This window comes from Hyla sarda, unplaced genomic scaffold, assembly GCF_029499605.1.
Source record: "Hyla sarda isolate aHylSar1 unplaced genomic scaffold, aHylSar1.hap1 scaffold_285, whole genome shotgun sequence".
Lineage (NCBI taxonomy): Eukaryota > Metazoa > Chordata > Amphibia > Anura > Hylidae > Hyla > Hyla sarda.
The window spans coordinates 1-20,614 of NW_026609556.1; the positions used below are offsets into that span (position 1 = coordinate 1).

At 45.9% G+C, this 20,614-nt stretch overlaps 9 non-coding genes across 9 annotated transcripts; all 9 read left to right on the forward strand.

The window, feature by feature from the left end:
• The first annotated feature begins 2,098 nt into the window (after nt 1-2,098).
• Nucleotides 2,099-2,289, forward strand: LOC130326549 (U2 spliceosomal RNA). The gene has a single exon (XR_008871138.1). It is a non-coding gene; the product is annotated as a U2 spliceosomal RNA (small nuclear RNA).
• A 2,081-nt stretch (nt 2,290-4,370) lies between these two features.
• Nucleotides 4,371-4,561, forward strand: LOC130326608 (U2 spliceosomal RNA). Its single transcript, XR_008871186.1, has one exon. It is a non-coding gene; the product is annotated as a U2 spliceosomal RNA (small nuclear RNA).
• A 2,095-nt stretch (nt 4,562-6,656) lies between these two features.
• Nucleotides 6,657-6,847, forward strand: LOC130326460 (U2 spliceosomal RNA). The gene has a single exon (XR_008871056.1). It is a non-coding gene; the product is annotated as a U2 spliceosomal RNA (small nuclear RNA).
• A 2,088-nt stretch (nt 6,848-8,935) lies between these two features.
• Nucleotides 8,936-9,126, forward strand: LOC130326472 (U2 spliceosomal RNA). Its single transcript, XR_008871067.1, has one exon. It is a non-coding gene; the product is annotated as a U2 spliceosomal RNA (small nuclear RNA).
• Nucleotides 9,127-11,212: 2,086 nt separating this feature from the next.
• Nucleotides 11,213-11,403, forward strand: LOC130326484 (U2 spliceosomal RNA). Its single transcript, XR_008871078.1, has one exon. It is a non-coding gene; the product is annotated as a U2 spliceosomal RNA (small nuclear RNA).
• A 2,088-nt stretch (nt 11,404-13,491) lies between these two features.
• Nucleotides 13,492-13,682, forward strand: LOC130326496 (U2 spliceosomal RNA). The gene has a single exon (XR_008871089.1). It is a non-coding gene; the product is annotated as a U2 spliceosomal RNA (small nuclear RNA).
• Nucleotides 13,683-15,770: 2,088 nt separating this feature from the next.
• On the forward strand, nt 15,771-15,961 carry LOC130326508 (U2 spliceosomal RNA). Its single transcript, XR_008871101.1, has one exon. It is a non-coding gene; the product is annotated as a U2 spliceosomal RNA (small nuclear RNA).
• Nucleotides 15,962-18,053: 2,092 nt separating this feature from the next.
• Nucleotides 18,054-18,244, forward strand: LOC130326520 (U2 spliceosomal RNA). The gene has a single exon (XR_008871112.1). It is a non-coding gene; the product is annotated as a U2 spliceosomal RNA (small nuclear RNA).
• Nucleotides 18,245-20,333: 2,089 nt separating this feature from the next.
• Nucleotides 20,334-20,524, forward strand: LOC130326532 (U2 spliceosomal RNA). Its single transcript, XR_008871123.1, has one exon. It is a non-coding gene; the product is annotated as a U2 spliceosomal RNA (small nuclear RNA).
• Nucleotides 20,525-20,614: the final 90 nt, after the last annotated feature.

Below are 20,614 nucleotides of genomic sequence, written 5' to 3' on the forward strand. Positions count from 1 at the left end.
GTACAGTGCACCACCCCCTTACAGGGTTAAAAAGAAAGATTCCTACTTTCATTGCTACCTGCTTGCTGGCTAGCCAGCTAGCCAGCCCTGTGGGCCTTGCTGCTGCTGCTGCAGCCAAAAAACAAAAGGTGGTGCTGCTGCTGCTTCTGCTGCTTCTGCTTCTGCTTGTGTCTGGCCGCTGTTGGAGCGTCCAGGCACAGGACTTCTGCTGCTGCTGACTAAATGGCCTCCTTAATTGGATCATTTGAGTAGCCAGCACACCTGTGCAGGTAGGGCATGACATGATAGGCAGCTGCCTTGATAGCGGGTGGGTGCTGAATGTTCCTAATTGACAAAATAAGATTAATGCTTATGAAGAAATATAAAATCTCATCCCTTCCCCAATATCGCGCCACACCCCTACCCCTTAATTCCCTGGTTGAACTTGATGGACATATGTCTTTTTTCGACCGTACTAACTATGTAACTATGTAACATAACATGGGGGGGGTCTCCTGGCTGTTCACACAGGTGTGTCATTGCTGTACATTGACCATGCATTGCTTCTGTGGTATTGCAAAGGCAAAGACAAATGCTTCCAGCCATCCATTGCACTAATGGATTGGTCATCAGCTGGCTGTCTATGTCCCGCATCAATATAGACCAAAGTACAGAGGGTTAGGCTATGCTATTGTGCACCTACCTGATGCATCAGAAGGTGCGAGGCCCTTGCTAAATTCTGTGCACAGACTTTGAGATCTATACTTTAGACTGTATCTAAACCTGCTCCAACATGGACTGACATTCTGGCCTACTTTCAGCCGATGCGACTTGTCTGTCGCTGAACAGTCGCTTTTTATGTATTCAGCACCTATGTATAATGTTGTAAAAATGCTCTAGAAGCTAAAGTCGCAGAAATGTCACACATATTTGGCCTGCAACTTTCTGTGCGACAAATTCAGACAGGAAAAATCAGTATAAATCCTTAGAAAATTATCCCCCAGTGTCTCCATCTGCTGGCGGTATTGAATAAGCATTGCTGCACTGATGGGGTATGCATTAGACGAAAAAAAAGAAGAAAAAGAAGAATAATACGCCCAGAAAAGAGGCGAAAAGGAGAAAAACGTAAAAAAACGTGAAAAAAAAGTAAGAGGAAGAGAAGGGAAAAAAAGGTGGAAATGGGTTTAAAAGTGATTTCGGCGGAGAAATATATATATATATATATATATATATATATATATATATACGCGCACACACACACATATATATAAACGTATTCTCCGTTGAGATATTGCAGCCGCTGCTGTGTCCAGGCCCAGGAGCCTTAGCACTGTGCTGTGATGTCACTCAATACCACTGACATCACTAGGTGTAAACAACATCTCTCCTTTGCTGTGTATGTGACTATGGAGCTGTTTGGTGATGTCGTCTATTATGGCCTTCATAGAAGCAACAGGAGATTGTTGCATCCATCTAGAACCCTCAGAACTACAGTGCTATGATGTCACTCACTTCCACAGGCCTTGCAGAGTGTAAACAACAACAACCCAGCTTTGTTATGTATGTAACCATAGGGATTTGTGATGTCACCTAGAACCTTCACAGCAGCGACAGCTTTATGAGGAGCATCAGCACTGCTCTGCCTGAGCAGAACCATCACCGCCATAGGTTGTCAAATAACCCGGATTTAACCCACACAGGTAAGTCCAATGGGGTGCAGGCATGTCCTCTATGCTTACAGCTTCCCGTGGGTGTTGGTTTGATACCGTTTGGGGACAGCCAAGGAGGCATCTGCAGGCAACAAAGGAAGGTGTGTGCTTGTGTGTGTGTTTCCTATGCAGATCCTAAGCCCAGTGTCACATGCAAGTAGGAGGAGTAAGAAGGGTTCCTGGCAAATCCGGGTTATGGATTGCATTTAAAAAGGCCCCGTGGGAGTGCAATGGGCCCCTGTCTTGCTGCTTAGCAATAATGGTATGGGTTTAGGTTCTGCTGTGTGTACTGGTGGTTGACTGCCCCCCAGCCCAGAGTGTGCATGGAAAATTGTCTGGCAGCCTCCCTGACAGCAAGCAGTGATAGTGCCCATGAAGGGGACCTTGTTGGGCCCGCCCCTTTCACGGTTATCGCTTCTCGGCCTTTTGGCTAAGATCAAGTGTAGTATCTGTTCTTATCAGTTTAATATCTGATACGTCCCCTATCTGGGGACCATATATTAAATGGATTTTTGAGAACGGGGGCCGATTTCGAAGCTTGCTTCCGTCGCCCTATGCGTTGACCCGATATGGCAGTATCTTCGGGTACAGTGCACCACCCCCTTACAGGGTTAAAAAGAAAGATTCCTACTTTCATTGCTACCTGCTTGCTGGCTAGCCAGCTAGCCAGCCCTGTGGGCCTTGCTGCTGCTGCTGCAGCCAAAAAACAAAAGGTGGTGCTGCTGCTGCTTCTGCTGCTTCTGCTTCTGCTTGTGTCTGGCCGCTGTTGGAGCGTCCAGGCACAGGACTTCTGCTGCTGCTGACTAAATGGCCTCCTTAATTGGATCATTTGAGTAGCCAGCACACCTGTGCAGGTAGGGCATGACATGATAGGCAGCTGCCTTGATAGCGGGTGGGTGCTGAATGTTCCTAATTGACAAAATAAGATTAATGCTTATGAAGAAATATAAAATCTCATCCCTTCCCCAATATCGCGCCACACCCCTACCCCTTAATTCCCTGGTTGAACTTGATGGACATATGTCTTTTTTCGACCGTACTAACTATGTAACTATGTAACATAACATGGGGGGGTCTCCTGGCTGTTCACACAGGTGTGTCATTGCTGTACATTGACCATGCATTGCTTCTGTGGTATTGCAAAGGCAAAGACAAATGCTTCCAGCCATCCATTGCACTAATGGATTGGTCATCAGCTGGCTGTCTATGTCCCGCATCAATATAGACCAAAGTACAGAGGGTTAGGCTATGCTATTGTGCACCTACCTGATGCATCAGAAGGTGCGAGGCCCTTGCTAAATTCTGTGCACAGACTTTGAGATCTATACTTTAGACTGTATCTAAACCTGCTCCAACATGGACTGACATTCTGGCCTACTTTCAGCCGATGCGACTTGTCTGTCGCTGAACAGTCGCTTTTTATGTATTCAGCACCTATGTATAATGTTGTAAAAATGCTCTAGAAGCTAAAGTCGCAGAAATGTCACACATATTTGGCCTGCAACTTTCTGTGCGACAAATTCAGACAGGAAAAATCAGTATAAATCCTTAGAAAATTATCCCCCAGTGTCTCCATCTGCTGGCGGTATTGAATAAGCATTGCTGCACTGATGGGGTATGCATTAGACGAAAAAAAAGAAGAAAAAGAAGAATAATACGCCCAGAAAAGAGGCGAAAAGGAGAAAAACGTAAAAAAACGTGAAAAAAAAGTAAGAGGAAGAGAAGGGAAAAAAAGGTGGAAATGGGTTTAAAAGTGATTTCGGCGGAGAAATATATATATATATATATATATATATATATATATATATACGCGCACACACACACATATATATAAACGTATTCTCCGTTGAGATATTGCAGCCGCTGCTGTGTCCAGGCCCAGGAGCCTTAGCACTGTGCTGTGATGTCACTCAATACCACTGACATCACTAGGTGTAAACAACATCTCTCCTTTGCTGTGTATGTGACTATGGAGCTGTTTGGTGATGTCGTCTATTATGGCCTTCATAGAAGCAACAGGAGATTGTTGCATCCATCTAGAACCCTCAGAACTACAGTGCTATGATGTCACTCACTTCCACAGGCCTTGCAGAGTGTAAACAACAACAACCCAGCTTTGTTGTGTATGTAACCATAGGGATTTGTGATGTCACCTAGAACCTTCACAGCAGCGACAGCTTTATGAGGAGCATCAGCACTGCTCTGCCTGAGCAGAACCATCACCGCCATAGGTTGTCAAATAACCCGGATTTAACCCACACAGGTAAGTCCAATGGGGTGCAGGCATGTCCTCTATGCTTACAGCTTCCCGTGGGTGTTGGTTTGATACCGTTTGGGGACAGCCAAGGAGGCATCTGCAGGCAACAAAGGTAGGTGTGTGCTTGTGTGTGTGTTTCCTATGCAGATCCTAAGCCCAGTGTCACATGCAAGTAGGAGGAGTAAGAAGGGTTCCTGGCAAATCCGGGTTATGGATTGCATTTAAAAAGGCCCCGTGGGAGTGCAATGGGCCCCTGTCTTGCTGCTTAGCAATAATGGTATGGGTTTAGGTTCTGCTGTGTGTACTGGTGGTTGACTGCCCCCCAGCCCAGAGTGTGCATGGAAAATTGTCTGGCAGCCTCCCTGACAGCAAGCAGTGATAGTGCCCATGAAGGGGACCTTGTTGGGCCCGCCCCTTTCACGGTTATCGCTTCTCGGCCTTTTGGCTAAGATCAAGTGTAGTATCTGTTCTTATCAGTTTAATATCTGATACGTCCCCTATCTGGGGACCATATATTAAATGGATTTTTGAGAACGGGGGCCGATTTCGAAGCTTGCTTCCGTCGCCCTATGCATTGACCCGATATGGCAGTATCTTCGGGTACAGTGCACCACCCCCTTACAGGGTTAAAAAGAAAGATTCCTACTTTCATTGCTACCTGCTTGCTGGCTAGCCAGCTAGCCAGCCCTGTGGGCCTTGCTGCTGCTGCTGCAGCCAAAAAACAAAAGGTGGTGCTGCTGCTGCTTCTGCTGCTTCTGCTTCTGCTTGTGTCTGGCCGCTGTTGGAGCGTCCAGGCACAGGACTTCTGCTGCTGCTGACTAAATGGCCTCCTTAATTGGATCATTTGAGTAGCCAGCACACCTGTGCAGGTAGGGCATGACATGATAGGCAGCTGCCTTGATAGCGGGTGGGTGCTGAATGTTCCTAATTGACAAAATAAGATTAATGCTTATGAAGAAATATAAAATCTCATCCCTTCCCCAATATCGCGCCACACCCCTACCCCTTAATTCCCTGGTTGAACTTGATGGACATATGTCTTTTTTCGACCGTACTAACTATGTAACTATGTAACATAACATGGGGGGGGTCTCCTGGCTGTTCACACAGGTGTGTCATTGCTGTACATTGACCATGCATTGCTTCTGTGGTATTGCAAAGGCAAAGACAAATGCTTCCAGCCATCCATTGCACTAATGGATTGGTCATCAGCTGGCTGTCTATGTCCCGCATCAATATAGACCAAAGTACAGAGGGTTAGGCTATGCTATTGTGCACCTACCTGATGCATCAGAAGGTGCGAGGCCCTTGCTAAATTCTGTGCACAGACTTTGAGATCTATACTTTAGACTGTATCTAAACCTGCTCCAACATGGACTGACATTCTGGCCTACTTTCAGCCGATGCGACTTGTCTGTCGCTGAACAGTCGCTTTTTATGTATTCAGCACCTATGTATAATGTTGTAAAAATGCTCTAGAAGCTAAAGTCGCAGAAATGTCACACATATTTGGCCTGCAACTTTCTGTGCGACAAATTCAGACAGGAAAAATCAGTATAAATCCTTAGAAAATTATCCCCCAGTGTCTCCATCTGCTGGCGGTATTGAATAAGCATTGCTGCACTGATGGGGTATGCATTAGACGAAAAAAAAGAAGAAAAAGAAGAATAATACGCCCAGAAAAGAGGCGAAAAGGAGAAAAACGTAAAAAAACGTGAAAAAAAAGTAAGAGGAAGAGAAGGGAAAAAAAGGTGGAAATGGGTTTAAAAGTGATTTCGGCGGAGAATATATATATATATATATATATATATATATATATATATATATATATATATATACGCGCACACACACACATATATATAAACGTATTCTCCGTTGAGATATTGCAGCCGCTGCTGTGTCCAGGCCCAGGAGCCTTAGCACTGTGCTGTGATGTCACTCAATACCACTGACATCACTAGGTGTAAACAACATCTCTCCTTTGCTGTGTATGTGACTATGGAGCTGTTTGGTGATGTCGTCTATTATGGCCTTCATAGAAGCAACAGGAGATTGTTGCATCCATCTAGAACCCTCAGAACTACAGTGCTATGATGTCACTCACTTCCACAGGCCTTGCAGAGTGTAAACAACAACAACCCAGCTTTGTTGTGTATGTAACCATAGGGATTTGTGATGTCACCTAGAACCTTCACAGCAGCGACAGCTTTATGAGGAGCATCAGCACTGCTCTGCCTGAGCAGAACCATCACCGCCATAGGTTGTCAAATAACCCGGATTTAACCCACACAGGTAAGTCCAATGGGGTGCAGGCATGTCCTCTATGCTTACAGCTTCCCGTGGGTGTTGGTTTGATACCGTTTGGGGACAGCCAAGGAGGCATCTGCAGGCAACAAAGGTAGGTGTGTGCTTGTGTGTGTGTTTCCTATGCAGATCCTAAGCCCAGTGTCACATGCAAGTAGGAGGAGTAAGAAGGGTTCCTGGCAAATCCGGGTTATGGATTGCATTTAAAAAGGCCCCGTGGGAGTGCAATGGGCCCCTGTCTTGCTGCTTAGCAATAATGGTATGGGTTTAGGTTCTGCTGTGTGTACTGGTGGTTGACTGCCCCCCAGCCCAGAGTGTGCATGGAAAATTGTCTGGCAGCCTCCCTGACAGCAAGCAGTGATAGTGCCCATGAAGGGGACCTTGTTGGGCCCGCCCCTTTCACGGTTATCGCTTCTCGGCCTTTTGGCTAAGATCAAGTGTAGTATCTGTTCTTATCAGTTTAATATCTGATACGTCCCCTATCTGGGGACCATATATTAAATGGATTTTTGAGAACGGGGGCCGATTTCGAAGCTTGCTTCCGTCGCCCTATGCATTGACCCGATATGGCAGTATCTTCGGGTACAGTGCACCACCCCCTTACAGGGTTAAAAAGAAAGATTCCTACTTTCATTGCTACCTGCTTGCTGGCTAGCCAGCTAGCCAGCCCTGTGGGCCTTGCTGCTGCTGCTGCAGCCAAAAAACAAAAGGTGGTGCTGCTGCTGCTTCTGCTGCTTCTGCTTCTGCTTGTGTCTGGCCGCTGTTGGAGCGTCCAGGCACAGGACTTCTGCTGCTGCTGACTAAATGGCCTCCTTAATTGGATCATTTGAGTAGCCAGCACACCTGTGCAGGTAGGGCATGACATGATAGGCAGCTGCCTTGATAGCGGGTGGGTGCTGAATGTTCCTAATTGACAAAATAAGATTAATGCTTATGAAGAAATATAAAATCTCATCCCTTCCCCAATATCGCGCCACACCCCTACCCCTTAATTCCCTGGTTGAACTTGATGGACATATGTCTTTTTTCGACCGTACTAACTATGTAACTATGTAACATAACATGGGGGGGGTCTCCTGGCTGTTCACACAGGTGTGTCATTGCTGTACATTGACCATGCATTGCTTCTGTGGTATTGCAAAGGCAAAGACAAATGCTTCCAGCCATCCATTGCACTAATGGATTGGTCATCAGCTGGCTGTCTATGTCCCGCATCAATATAGACCAAAGTACAGAGGGTTAGGCTATGCTATTGTGCACCTACCTGATGCATCAGAAGGTGCGAGGCCCTTGCTAAATTCTGTGCACAGACTTTGAGATCTATACTTTAGACTGTATCTAAACCTGCTCCAACATGGACTGACATTCTGGCCTACTTTCAGCCGATGCGACTTGTCTGTCGCTGAACAGTCGCTTTTTATGTATTCAGCACCTATGTATAATGTTGTAAAAATGCTCTAGAAGCTAAAGTCGCAGAAATGTCACACATATTTGGCCTGCAACTTTCTGTGCGACAAATTCAGACAGGAAAAATCAGTATAAATCCTTAGAAAATTATCCCCCAGTGTCTCCATCTGCTGGCGGTATTGAATAAGCATTGCTGCACTGATGGGGTATGCATTAGACGAAAAAAAAGAAGAAAAAGAAGAATAATACGCCCAGAAAAGAGGCGAAAAGGAGAAAAACGTAAAAAAACGTGAAAAAAAAGTAAGAGGAAGAGAAGGGAAAAAAAGGTGGAAATGGGTTTAAAAGTGATTTCGGCGGAGATATATATATATATATATATATATATATATATATATATATATATATACGCGCACACACACACATATATATAAACGTATTCTCCGTTGAGATATTGCAGCCGCTGCTGTGTCCAGGCCCAGGAGCCTTAGCACTGTGCTGTGATGTCACTCAATACCACTGACATCACTAGGTGTAAACAACATCTCTCCTTTGCTGTGTATGTGACTATGGAGCTGTTTGGTGATGTCGTCTATTATGGCCTTCATAGAAGCAACAGGAGATTGTTGCATCCATCTAGAACCCTCAGAACTACAGTGCTATGATGTCACTCACTTCCACAGGCCTTGCAGAGTGTAAACAACAACAACCCAGCTTTGTTGTGTATGTAACCATAGGGATTTGTGATGTCACCTAGAACCTTCACAGCAGCGACAGCTTTATGAGGAGCATCAGCACTGCTCTGCCTGAGCAGAACCATCACCGCCATAGGTTGTCAAATAACCCGGATTTAACCCACACAGGTAAGTCCAATGGGGTGCAGGCATGTCCTCTATGCTTACAGCTTCCCGTGGGTGTTGGTTTGATACCGTTTGGGGACAGCCAAGGAGGCATCTGCAGGCAACAAAGGTAGGTGTGTGCTTGTGTGTGTGTTTCCTATGCAGATCCTAAGCCCAGTGTCACATGCAAGTAGGAGGAGTAAGAAGGGTTCCTGGCAAATCCGGGTTATGGATTGCATTTAAAAAGGCCCCGTGGGAGTGCAATGGGCCCCTGTCTTGCTGCTTAGCAATAATGGTATGGGTTTAGGTTCTGCTGTGTGTACTGGTGGTTGACTGCCCCCCAGCCCAGAGTGTGCATGGAAAATTGTCTGGCAGCCTCCCTGACAGCAAGCAGTGATAGTGCCCATGAAGGGGACCTTGTTGGGCCCGCCCCTTTCACGGTTATCGCTTCTCGGCCTTTTGGCTAAGATCAAGTGTAGTATCTGTTCTTATCAGTTTAATATCTGATACGTCCCCTATCTGGGGACCATATATTAAATGGATTTTTGAGAACGGGGGCCGATTTCGAAGCTTGCTTCCGTCGCCCTATGCATTGACCCGATATGGCAGTATCTTCGGGTACAGTGCACCACCCCCTTACAGGGTTAAAAAGAAAGATTCCTACTTTCATTGCTACCTGCTTGCTGGCTAGCCAGCTAGCCAGCCCTGTGGGCCTTGCTGCTGCTGCTGCAGCCAAAAAACAAAAGGTGGTGCTGCTGCTGCTTCTGCTGCTTCTGCTTCTGCTTGTGTCTGGCCGCTGTTGGAGCGTCCAGGCACAGGACTTCTGCTGCTGCTGACTAAATGGCCTCCTTAATTGGATCATTTGAGTAGCCAGCACACCTGTGCAGGTAGGGCATGACATGATAGGCAGCTGCCTTGATAGCGGGTGGGTGCTGAATGTTCCTAATTGACAAAATAAGATTAATGCTTATGAAGAAATATAAAATCTCATCCCTTCCCCAATATCGCGCCACACCCCTACCCCTTAATTCCCTGGTTGAACTTGATGGACATATGTCTTTTTTCGACCGTACTAACTATGTAACTATGTAACATAACATGGGGGGGGTCTCCTGGCTGTTCACACAGGTGTGTCATTGCTGTACATTGACCATGCATTGCTTCTGTGGTATTGCAAAGGCAAAGACAAATGCTTCCAGCCATCCATTGCACTAATGGATTGGTCATCAGCTGGCTGTCTATGTCCCGCATCAATATAGACCAAAGTACAGAGGGTTAGGCTATGCTATTGTGCACCTACCTGATGCATCAGAAGGTGCGAGGCCCTTGCTAAATTCTGTGCACAGACTTTGAGATCTATACTTTAGACTGTATCTAAACCTGCTCCAACATGGACTGACATTCTGGCCTACTTTCAGCCGATGCGACTTGTCTGTCGCTGAACAGTCGCTTTTTATGTATTCAGCACCTATGTATAATGTTGTAAAAATGCTCTAGAAGCTAAAGTCGCAGAAATGTCACACATATTTGGCCTGCAACTTTCTGTGCGACAAATTCAGACAGGAAAAATCAGTATAAATCCTTAGAAAATTATCCCCCAGTGTCTCCATCTGCTGGCGGTATTGAATAAGCATTGCTGCACTGATGGGGTATGCATTAGACGAAAAAAAAGAAGAAAAAGAAGAATAATACGCCCAGAAAAGAGGCGAAAAGGAGAAAAACGTAAAAAAACGTGAAAAAAAAGTAAGAGGAAGAGAAGGGAAAAAAAGGTGGAAATGGGTTTAAAAGTGATTTCGGCGGAGAAATATATATATATATATATATATATATATATATATATATATATACGCGCACACACACACATATATATAAACGTATTCTCCGTTGAGATATTGCAGCCGCTGCTGTGTCCAGGCCCAGGAGCCTTAGCACTGTGCTGTGATGTCACTCAATACCACTGACATCACTAGGTGTAAACAACATCTCTCCTTTGCTGTGTATGTGACTATGGAGCTGTTTGGTGATGTCGTCTATTATGGCCTTCATAGAAGCAACAGGAGATTGTTGCATCCATCTAGAACCCTCAGAACTACAGTGCTATGATGTCACTCACTTCCACAGGCCTTGCAGAGTGTAAACAACAACAACCCAGCTTTGTTGTGTATGTAACCATAGGGATTTGTGATGTCACCTAGAACCTTCACAGCAGCGACAGCTTTATGAGGAGCATCAGCACTGCTCTGCCTGAGCAGAACCATCACCGCCATAGGTTGTCAAATAACCCGGATTTAACCCACACAGGTAAGTCCAATGGGGTGCAGGCATGTCCTCTATGCTTACAGCTTCCCGTGGGTGTTGGTTTGATACCGTTTGGGGACAGCCAAGGAGGCATCTGCAGGCAACAAAGGTAGGTGTGTGCTTGTGTGTGTGTTTCCTATGCAGATCCTAAGCCCAGTGTCACATGCAAGTAGGAGGAGTAAGAAGGGTTCCTGGCAAATCCGGGTTATGGATTGCATTTAAAAAGGCCCCGTGGGAGTGCAATGGGCCCCTGTCTTGCTGCTTAGCAATAATGGTATGGGTTTAGGTTCTGCTGTGTGTACTGGTGGTTGACTGCCCCCCAGCCCAGAGTGTGCATGGAAAATTGTCTGGCAGCCTCCCTGACAGCAAGCAGTGATAGTGCCCATGAAGGGGACCTTGTTGGGCCCGCCCCTTTCACGGTTATCGCTTCTCGGCCTTTTGGCTAAGATCAAGTGTAGTATCTGTTCTTATCAGTTTAATATCTGATACGTCCCCTATCTGGGGACCATATATTAAATGGATTTTTGAGAACGGGGGCCGATTTCGAAGCTTGCTTCCGTCGCCCTATGCATTGACCCGATATGGCAGTATCTTCGGGTACAGTGCACCACCCCCTTACAGGGTTAAAAAGAAAGATTCCTACTTTCATTGCTACCTGCTTGCTGGCTAGCCAGCTAGCCAGCCCTGTGGGCCTTGCTGCTGCTGCTGCAGCCAAAAAACAAAAGGTGGTGCTGCTGCTGCTTCTGCTGCTTCTGCTTCTGCTTGTGTCTGGCCGCTGTTGGAGCGTCCAGGCACAGGACTTCTGCTGCTGCTGACTAAATGGCCTCCTTAATTGGATCATTTGAGTAGCCAGCACACCTGTGCAGGTAGGGCATGACATGATAGGCAGCTGCCTTGATAGCGGGTGGGTGCTGAATGTTCCTAATTGACAAAATAAGATTAATGCTTATGAAGAAATATAAAATCTCATCCCTTCCCCAATATCGCGCCACACCCCTACCCCTTAATTCCCTGGTTGAACTTGATGGACATATGTCTTTTTTCGACCGTACTAACTATGTAACTATGTAACATAACATGGGGGGGGTCTCCTGGCTGTTCACACAGGTGTGTCATTGCTGTACATTGACCATGCATTGCTTCTGTGGTATTGCAAAGGCAAAGACAAATGCTTCCAGCCATCCATTGCACTAATGGATTGGTCATCAGCTGGCTGTCTATGTCCCGCATCAATATAGACCAAAGTACAGAGGGTTAGGCTATGCTATTGTGCACCTACCTGATGCATCAGAAGGTGCGAGGCCCTTGCTAAATTCTGTGCACAGACTTTGAGATCTATACTTTAGACTGTATCTAAACCTGCTCCAACATGGACTGACATTCTGGCCTACTTTCAGCCGATGCGACTTGTCTGTCGCTGAACAGTCGCTTTTTATGTATTCAGCACCTATGTATAATGTTGTAAAAATGCTCTAGAAGCTAAAGTCGCAGAAATGTCACACATATTTGGCCTGCAACTTTCTGTGCGACAAATTCAGACAGGAAAAATCAGTATAAATCCTTAGAAAATTATCCCCCAGTGTCTCCATCTGCTGGCGGTATTGAATAAGCATTGCTGCACTGATGGGGTATGCATTAGACGAAAAAAAAGAAGAAAAAGAAGAATAATACGCCCAGAAAAGAGGCGAAAAGGAGAAAAACGTAAAAAAACGTGAAAAAAAGTAAGAGGAAGAGAAGGGAAAAAAAGGTGGAAATGGGTTTAAAAGTGATTTCGGCGGAGAATATATATATATATATATATATATATATATATATATATATATATATACGCGCACACACACACATATATATAAACGTATTCTCCGTTGAGATATTGCAGCCGCTGCTGTGTCCAGGCCCAGGAGCCTTAGCACTGTGCTGTGATGTCACTCAATACCACTGACATCACTAGGTGTAAACAACATCTCTCCTTTGCTGTGTATGTGACTATGGAGCTGTTTGGTGATGTCGTCTATTATGGCCTTCATAGAAGCAACAGGAGATTGTTGCATCCATCTAGAACCCTCAGAACTACAGTGCTATGATGTCACTCACTTCCACAGGCCTTGCAGAGTGTAAACAACAACAACCCAGCTTTGTTGTGTATGTAACCATAGGGATTTGTGATGTCACCTAGAACCTTCACAGCAGCGACAGCTTTATGAGGAGCATCAGCACTGCTCTGCCTGAGCAGAACCATCACCGCCATAGGTTGTCAAATAACCCGGATTTAACCCACACAGGTAAGTCCAATGGGGTGCAGGCATGTCCTCTATGCTTACAGCTTCCCGTGGGTGTTGGTTTGATACCGTTTGGGGACAGCCAAGGAGGCATCTGCAGGCAACAAAGGTAGGTGTGTGCTTGTGTGTGTGTTTCCTATGCAGATCCTAAGCCCAGTGTCACATGCAAGTAGGAGGAGTAAGAAGGGTTCCTGGCAAATCCGGGTTATGGATTGCATTTAAAAAGGCCCCGTGGGAGTGCAATGGGCCCCTGTCTTGCTGCTTAGCAATAATGGTATGGGTTTAGGTTCTGCTGTGTGTACTGGTGGTTGACTGCCCCCCAGCCCAGAGTGTGCATGGAAAATTGTCTGGCAGCCTCCCTGACAGCAAGCAGTGATAGTGCCCATGAAGGGGACCTTGTTGGGCCCGCCCCTTTCACGGTTATCGCTTCTCGGCCTTTTGGCTAAGATCAAGTGTAGTATCTGTTCTTATCAGTTTAATATCTGATACGTCCCCTATCTGGGGACCATATATTAAATGGATTTTTGAGAACGGGGGCCGATTTCGAAGCTTGCTTCCGTCGCCCTATGCATTGACCCGATATGGCAGTATCTTCGGGTACAGTGCACCACCCCCTTACAGGGTTAAAAAGAAAGATTCCTACTTTCATTGCTACCTGCTTGCTGGCTAGCCAGCTAGCCAGCCCTGTGGGCCTTGCTGCTGCTGCTGCAGCCAAAAAACAAAAGGTGGTGCTGCTGCTGCTTCTGCTGCTTCTGCTTCTGCTTGTGTCTGGCCGCTGTTGGAGCGTCCAGGCACAGGACTTCTGCTGCTGCTGACTAAATGGCCTCCTTAATTGGATCATTTGAGTAGCCAGCACACCTGTGCAGGTAGGGCATGACATGATAGGCAGCTGCCTTGATAGCGGGTGGGTGCTGAATGTTCCTAATTGACAAAATAAGATTAATGCTTATGAAGAAATATAAAATCTCATCCCTTCCCCAATATCGCGCCACACCCCTACCCCTTAATTCCCTGGTTGAACTTGATGGACATATGTCTTTTTTCGACCGTACTAACTATGTAACTATGTAACATAACATGGGGGGGGTCTCCTGGCTGTTCACACAGGTGTGTCATTGCTGTACATTGACCATGCATTGCTTCTGTGGTATTGCAAAGGCAAAGACAAATGCTTCCAGCCATCCATTGCACTAATGGATTGGTCATCAGCTGGCTGTCTATGTCCCGCATCAATATAGACCAAAGTACAGAGGGTTAGGCTATGCTATTGTGCACCTACCTGATGCATCAGAAGGTGCGAGGCCCTTGCTAAATTCTGTGCACAGACTTTGAGATCTATACTTTAGACTGTATCTAAACCTGCTCCAACATGGACTGACATTCTGGCCTACTTTCAGCCGATGCGACTTGTCTGTCGCTGAACAGTCGCTTTTTATGTATTCAGCACCTATGTATAATGTTGTAAAAATGCTCTAGAAGCTAAAGTCGCAGAAATGTCACACATATTTGGCCTGCAACTTTCTGTGCGACAAATTCAGACAGGAAAAATCAGTATAAATCCTTAGAAAATTATCCCCCAGTGTCTCCATCTGCTGGCGGTATTGAATAAGCATTGCTGCACTGATGGGGTATGCATTAGACGAAAAAAAAGAAGAAAAAGAAGAATAATACGCCCAGAAAAGAGGCGAAAAGGAGAAAAACGTAAAAAAACGTGAAAAAAAAGTAAGAGGAAGAGAAGGGAAAAAAAGGTGGAAATGGGTTTAAAAGTGATTTCGGCGGAGAAATATATATATATATATATATATATATATATATATATATATATATACGCGCACACACACACATATATATAAACGTATTCTCCGTTGAGATATTGCAGCCGCTGCTGTGTCCAGGCCCAGGAGCCTTAGCACTGTGCTGTGATGTCACTCAATACCACTGACATCACTAGGTGTAAACAACATCTCTCCTTTGCTGTGTATGTGACTATGGAGCTGTTTGGTGATGTCGTCTATTATGGCCTTCATAGAAGCAACAGGAGATTGTTGCATCCATCTAGAACCCTCAGAACTACAGTGCTATGATGTCACTCACTTCCACAGGCCTTGCAGAGTGTAAACAACAACAACCCAGCTTTGTTGTGTATGTAACCATAGGGATTTGTGATGTCACCTAGAACCTTCACAGCAGCGACAGCTTTATGAGGAGCATCAGCACTGCTCTGCCTGAGCAGAACCATCACCGCCATAGGTTGTCAAATAACCCGGATTTAACCCACACAGGTAAGTCCAATGGGGTGCAGGCATGTCCTCTATGCTTACAGCTTCCCGTGGGTGTTGGTTTGATACCGTTTGGGGACAGCCAAGGAGGCATCTGCAGGCAACAAAGGTAGGTGTGTGCTTGTGTGTGTGTTTCCTATGCAGATCCTAAGCCCAGTGTCACATGCAAGTAGGAGGAGTAAGAAGGGTTCCTGGCAAATCCGGGTTATGGATTGCATTTAAAAAGGCCCCGTGGGAGTGCAATGGGCCCCTGTCTTGCTGCTTAGCAATAATGGTATGGGTTTAGGTTCTGCTGTGTGTACTGGTGGTTGACTGCCCCCCAGCCCAGAGTGTGCATGGAAAATTGTCTGGCAGCCTCCCTGACAGCAAGCAGTGATTGTGCCCATGAAGGGGACCTTGTTGGGCCCGCCCCTTTCACGGTTATCGCTTCTCGGCCTTTTGGCTAAGATCAAGTGTAGTATCTGTTCTTATCAGTTTAATATCTGATACGTCCCCTATCTGGGGACCATATATTAAATGGATTTTTGAGAACGGGGGCCGATTTCGAAGCTTGCTTCCGTCGCCCTATGCATTGACCCGATATGGCAGTATCTTCGGGTACAGTGCACCACCCCCTTACAGGGTTAAAAAGAAAGATTCCTACTTTCATTGCTACCTGCTTGCTGGCTAGCCAGCTAGCCAGCCCTGTGGGCCTTGCTGCTGCTGCTGCAGCCAAAAAACAAAAGGTGGTGCTGCTGCTGCTTCTGCTGCTTCTGCTTCTGCTTGTGTCTGGCCGCTGTTGGAGCGTCCAGGCACAGGACTTCTGCTGCTGCTGACTAAATGGCCTCCTTAATTGGATCATTTGAGTAGCCAGTACACCTGTGCAGGTAGGGCATGACATGATAGGCAGCTGCCTTGATAGCGGGTGGGTGCTGAATGTTCCTAATTGACAAAATAAGATTAATGCTTATGAAGAAATATAAAATCTCATCCCTTCCCCAATATCGCGCCACACCCCTACCCCTTAATTCCCTGGTTGAACTTGATGGACATATGTCTTTTTTCGACCGTACTAACTATGTAACTATGTAACATAACATGGGGGGGGTCTCCTGGCTGTTCACACAGGTGTGTCATTGCTGTACATTGACCATGCATTGCTTCTGTGGTATTGCAAAGGCAAAGACAAATGCTTCCAGCCATCCATTGCACTAATGGATTGGTCATCAGCTGGCTGTCTATGTCCCGCATCAATATAGACCAAAGTACAGAGGGTTAGGCTATGCTATTGTGCACCTACCTGATGCATCAGAAGGTGCGAGGCCCTTGCTAAATTCTGTGCACAGACTTTGAGATCTATACTTTAGACTGTATCTAAACCTGCTCCAACATGGACTGACATTCTGGCCTACTTTCAGCCGATGCGACTTGTCTGTCGCTGAACAGTCGCTTTTTATGTATTCAGCACCTATGTATAATGTTGTAAAAATGCTCTAGAAGCTAAAGTCGCAGAAATGTCACACATATTTGGCCTGCAACTTTCTGTGTGACAAATTCAGACAGGAAAAATCAGTATAAATCCTTAGAAAATTATCCCCCAGTGTCTCCATCTGCTGGCGGTATTGAATAAGCATTGCTGCACTGATGGGGTATGCATTAGACGAAAAAAAAGAAGAAAAAGAAGAATAATACGCCCAGAAAAGAGGCGAAAAGGAGAAAAACGTAAAAAAACGTGAAAAAAAAGTAAGAGGAAGAGAAGGGAAAAAAAGGTGGAAATGGGTTTAAAAGTGATTTCGGCGGAGAAATATATATATATATATATATATATATATATATATATATATATATATATACGCGCACACACACACATATATATAAACGTATTCTCCGTTGAGATATTGCAGCCGCTGCTGTGTCCAGGCCCAGGAGCCTTAGCACTGTGCTGTGATGTCACTCAATACCACTGACATCACTAGGTGTAAACAACATCTCTCCTTTGCTGTGTATGTGACTATGGAGCTGTTTGGTGATGTCGTCTATTATGGCCTTCATAGAAGCAACAGGAGATTGTTGCATCCATCTAGAACCCTCAGAACTACAGTGCTATGATGTCACTCACTTCCACAGGCCTTGCAGAGTGTAAACAACAACAACCCAGCTTTGTTGTGTATGTAACCATAGGGATTTGTGATGTCACCTAGAACCTTCACAGCAGCGACAGCTTTATGAGGAGCATCAGCACTGCTCTGCCTGAGCAGAACCATCACCGCCATAGGTTGTCAAATAACCCGGATTTAACCCACACAGGTAAGTCCAATGGGGTGCAGGCATGTCCTCTATGCTTACAGCTTCCCGTGGGTGTTGGTTTGATACCGTTTGGGGACAGCCAAGGAGGCATCTGCAGGCAACAAAGGTAGGTGTGTGCTTGTGTGTGTGTTTCCTATGCAGATCCTAAGCCCAGTGTCACATGCAAGTAGGAGGAGTAAGAAGGGTTCCTGGCAAATCCGGGTTATGGATTGCATTCAAAAAGGCCCCGTGGGAGTGCAATGGGCCCCTGTCTTGCTGCTTAGCAATAATGGTATGGGTTTAGGTTCTGCTGTGTGTACTGGTGGTTGACTGCCCCCCAGCCCAGAGTGTGCATGGAAAATTGTCTGGCAGCCTCCCTGACAGCAAGCAGTGATAGTGCCCATGAAGGGGACCTTGTTGGGCCCGCCCCTTTCACGGTTATCGCTTCTCGGCCTTTTGGCTAAGATCAAGTGTAGTATCTGTTCTTATCAGTTTAATATCTGATACGTCCCCTATCTGGGGACCATATATTAAATGGATTTTTGAGAACGGGGGCCGATTTCGAAGCTTGCTTCCGTCGCCCTATGCATTGACCCGATATGGCAGTATCTTCGGGTACAGTGCACCACCCCCTTACAGGGTTAAAAAGAAAGATTCCTACTTTCATTGCTACCTGCTTGCTGGCTAGCCAGCTAGCCAGCCCTGTGGGCCTTGCTGCTGCTGCTGCAGCCAAAAAACAAAAGGTGGTGCTGCTGCTGCTTCTGCTGCTTCTGCTTCTGCTTGTGTCTGGCCGCTGTTGGAGCGTCCAGGCACAGGACTTCTGCTGCTGCTGACTAAATGGCCTCCTTAATTGGATCATTTGAGTAGCCAGCACACCTGTGCAGGTAGGGCATGACATGATAGGCAGCTGCCTTGATAGCGGGTGGGTGCTGAATGTTCCTAATTGACAAAATAAGATTAATGCTTATGAAGAAATATAAAATCTCATCCCTTCCCCAATATCGCGCCACACCCCTACCCCTTAATTCCCTGGTTGAACTTGATGGACATATGTCTTTTTTCGACCGTACTAACTATGTAACTATGTAACATAACATGGGGGGGGTCTCCTGGCTGTTCACACAGGTGTGTCATTGCTGTACATTGACCATGCATTGCTTCTGTGGTATTGCAAAGGCAAAGACAAATGCTTCCAGCCATCCATTGCACTAATGGATTGGTCATCAGCTGGCTGTCTATGTCCCGCATCAATATAGACCAAAGTACAGAGGGTTAGGCTATGCTATTGTGCACCTACCTGATGCATCAGAAGGTGCGAGGCCCTTGCTAAATTCTGTGCACAGACTTTGAGATCTATACTTTAGACTGTATCTAAACCTGCTCCAACATGGACTGACATTCTGGCCTACTTTCAGCCGATGCGACTTGTCTGTCGCTGAACAGTCGCTTTTTATGTATTCAGCACCTATGTATAATGTTGTAAAAATGCTCTAGAAGCTAAAGTCGCAGAAATGTCACACATATTTGGCCTGCAACTTTCTGTGCGACAAATTCAGACAGGAAAAATCAGTATAAATCCTTAGAAAATTATCCCCCAGTGTCTCCATCTGCTGGCGGTATTGAATAAGCATTGCTGCACTGATGGGGTATGCATTAGACGAAAAAAAAGAAGAAAAAGAAGAATAATACGCCCAGAAAAGAGGCGAAAAGGAGAAAAACGTAAAAAAACGTGAAAAAAAGTAAGAGGAAGAGAAGGGAAAAAAAGGTGGAAATGGGTTTAAAAGTGATTTCGGCGGAGAAATATATATATATATATATATATATATATATATATATATATATATATACGCGCACACACACACATATATATAAACGTATTCTCCGTTGAGATATTGCAGCCGCTGCTGTGTCCAGGCCCAGGAGCCTTAGCACTGTGCTGTGATGTCACTCAATACCACTGACATCACTAGGTGTAAACAACATCTCTCCTTTGCTGTGTATGTGACTATGGAGCTGTTTGGTGATGTCGTCTATTATGGCCTTCATAGAAGCAACAGGAGATTGTTGCATCCATCTAGAACCCTCAGAACTACAGTGCTATGATGTCACTCACTTCCACAGGCCTTGCAGAGTGTAAACAACAACAACCCAGCTTTGTTGTGTATGTAACCATAGGGATTTGTGATGTCACCTAGAACCTTCACAGCAGCGACAGCTTTATGAGGAGCATCAGCACTGCTCTGCCTGAGCAGAACCATCACCGCCATAGGTTGTCAAATAACCCGGATTTAACCCACACAGGTAAGTCCAATGGGGTGCAGGCATGTCCTCTATGCTTACAGCTTCCCGTGGGTGTTGGTTTGATACCGTTTGGGGACAGCCAAGGAGGCATCTGCAGGCAACAAAGGTAGGTGTGTGCTTGTGTGTGTGTTTCCTATGCAGATCCTAAGCCCAGTGTCACATGCAAGTAGGAGGAGTAAGAAGGGTTCCTGGCAAATCCGGGTTATGGATTGCATTTAAAAAGGCCCCGTGGGAGTGCAATGGGCCCCTGTCTTGCTGCTTAGCAATAATGGTATGGGTTTAGGTTCTGCTGTGTGTACTGGTGGTTGACTGCCCCCCAGCCCAGAGTGTGCATGGAAAATTGTCTGGCAGCCTCCCTGACAGCAAGCAGTGATAGTGCCCATGAAGGGGACCTTGTTGGGCCCGCCCCTTTCACGGTTATCGCTTCTCGGCCTTTTGGCTAAGATCAAGTGTAGTATCTGTTCTTATCAGTTTAATATCTGATACGTCCCCTATCTGGGGACCATATATTAAATGGATTTTTGAGAACGGGGGCCGATTTCGAAGCTTGCTTCCGTCGCCCTATGCATTGACCCGATATGGCAGTATCTTCGGGTACAGTGCACCACCCCCTTACAGGGTTAAAAAGAAAGATTCCTACTTTCATTGCTACCTGCTTGCTGGCTAGCCAGCTAGCCAGCCCTGTGGGCCTTGCTGCTGC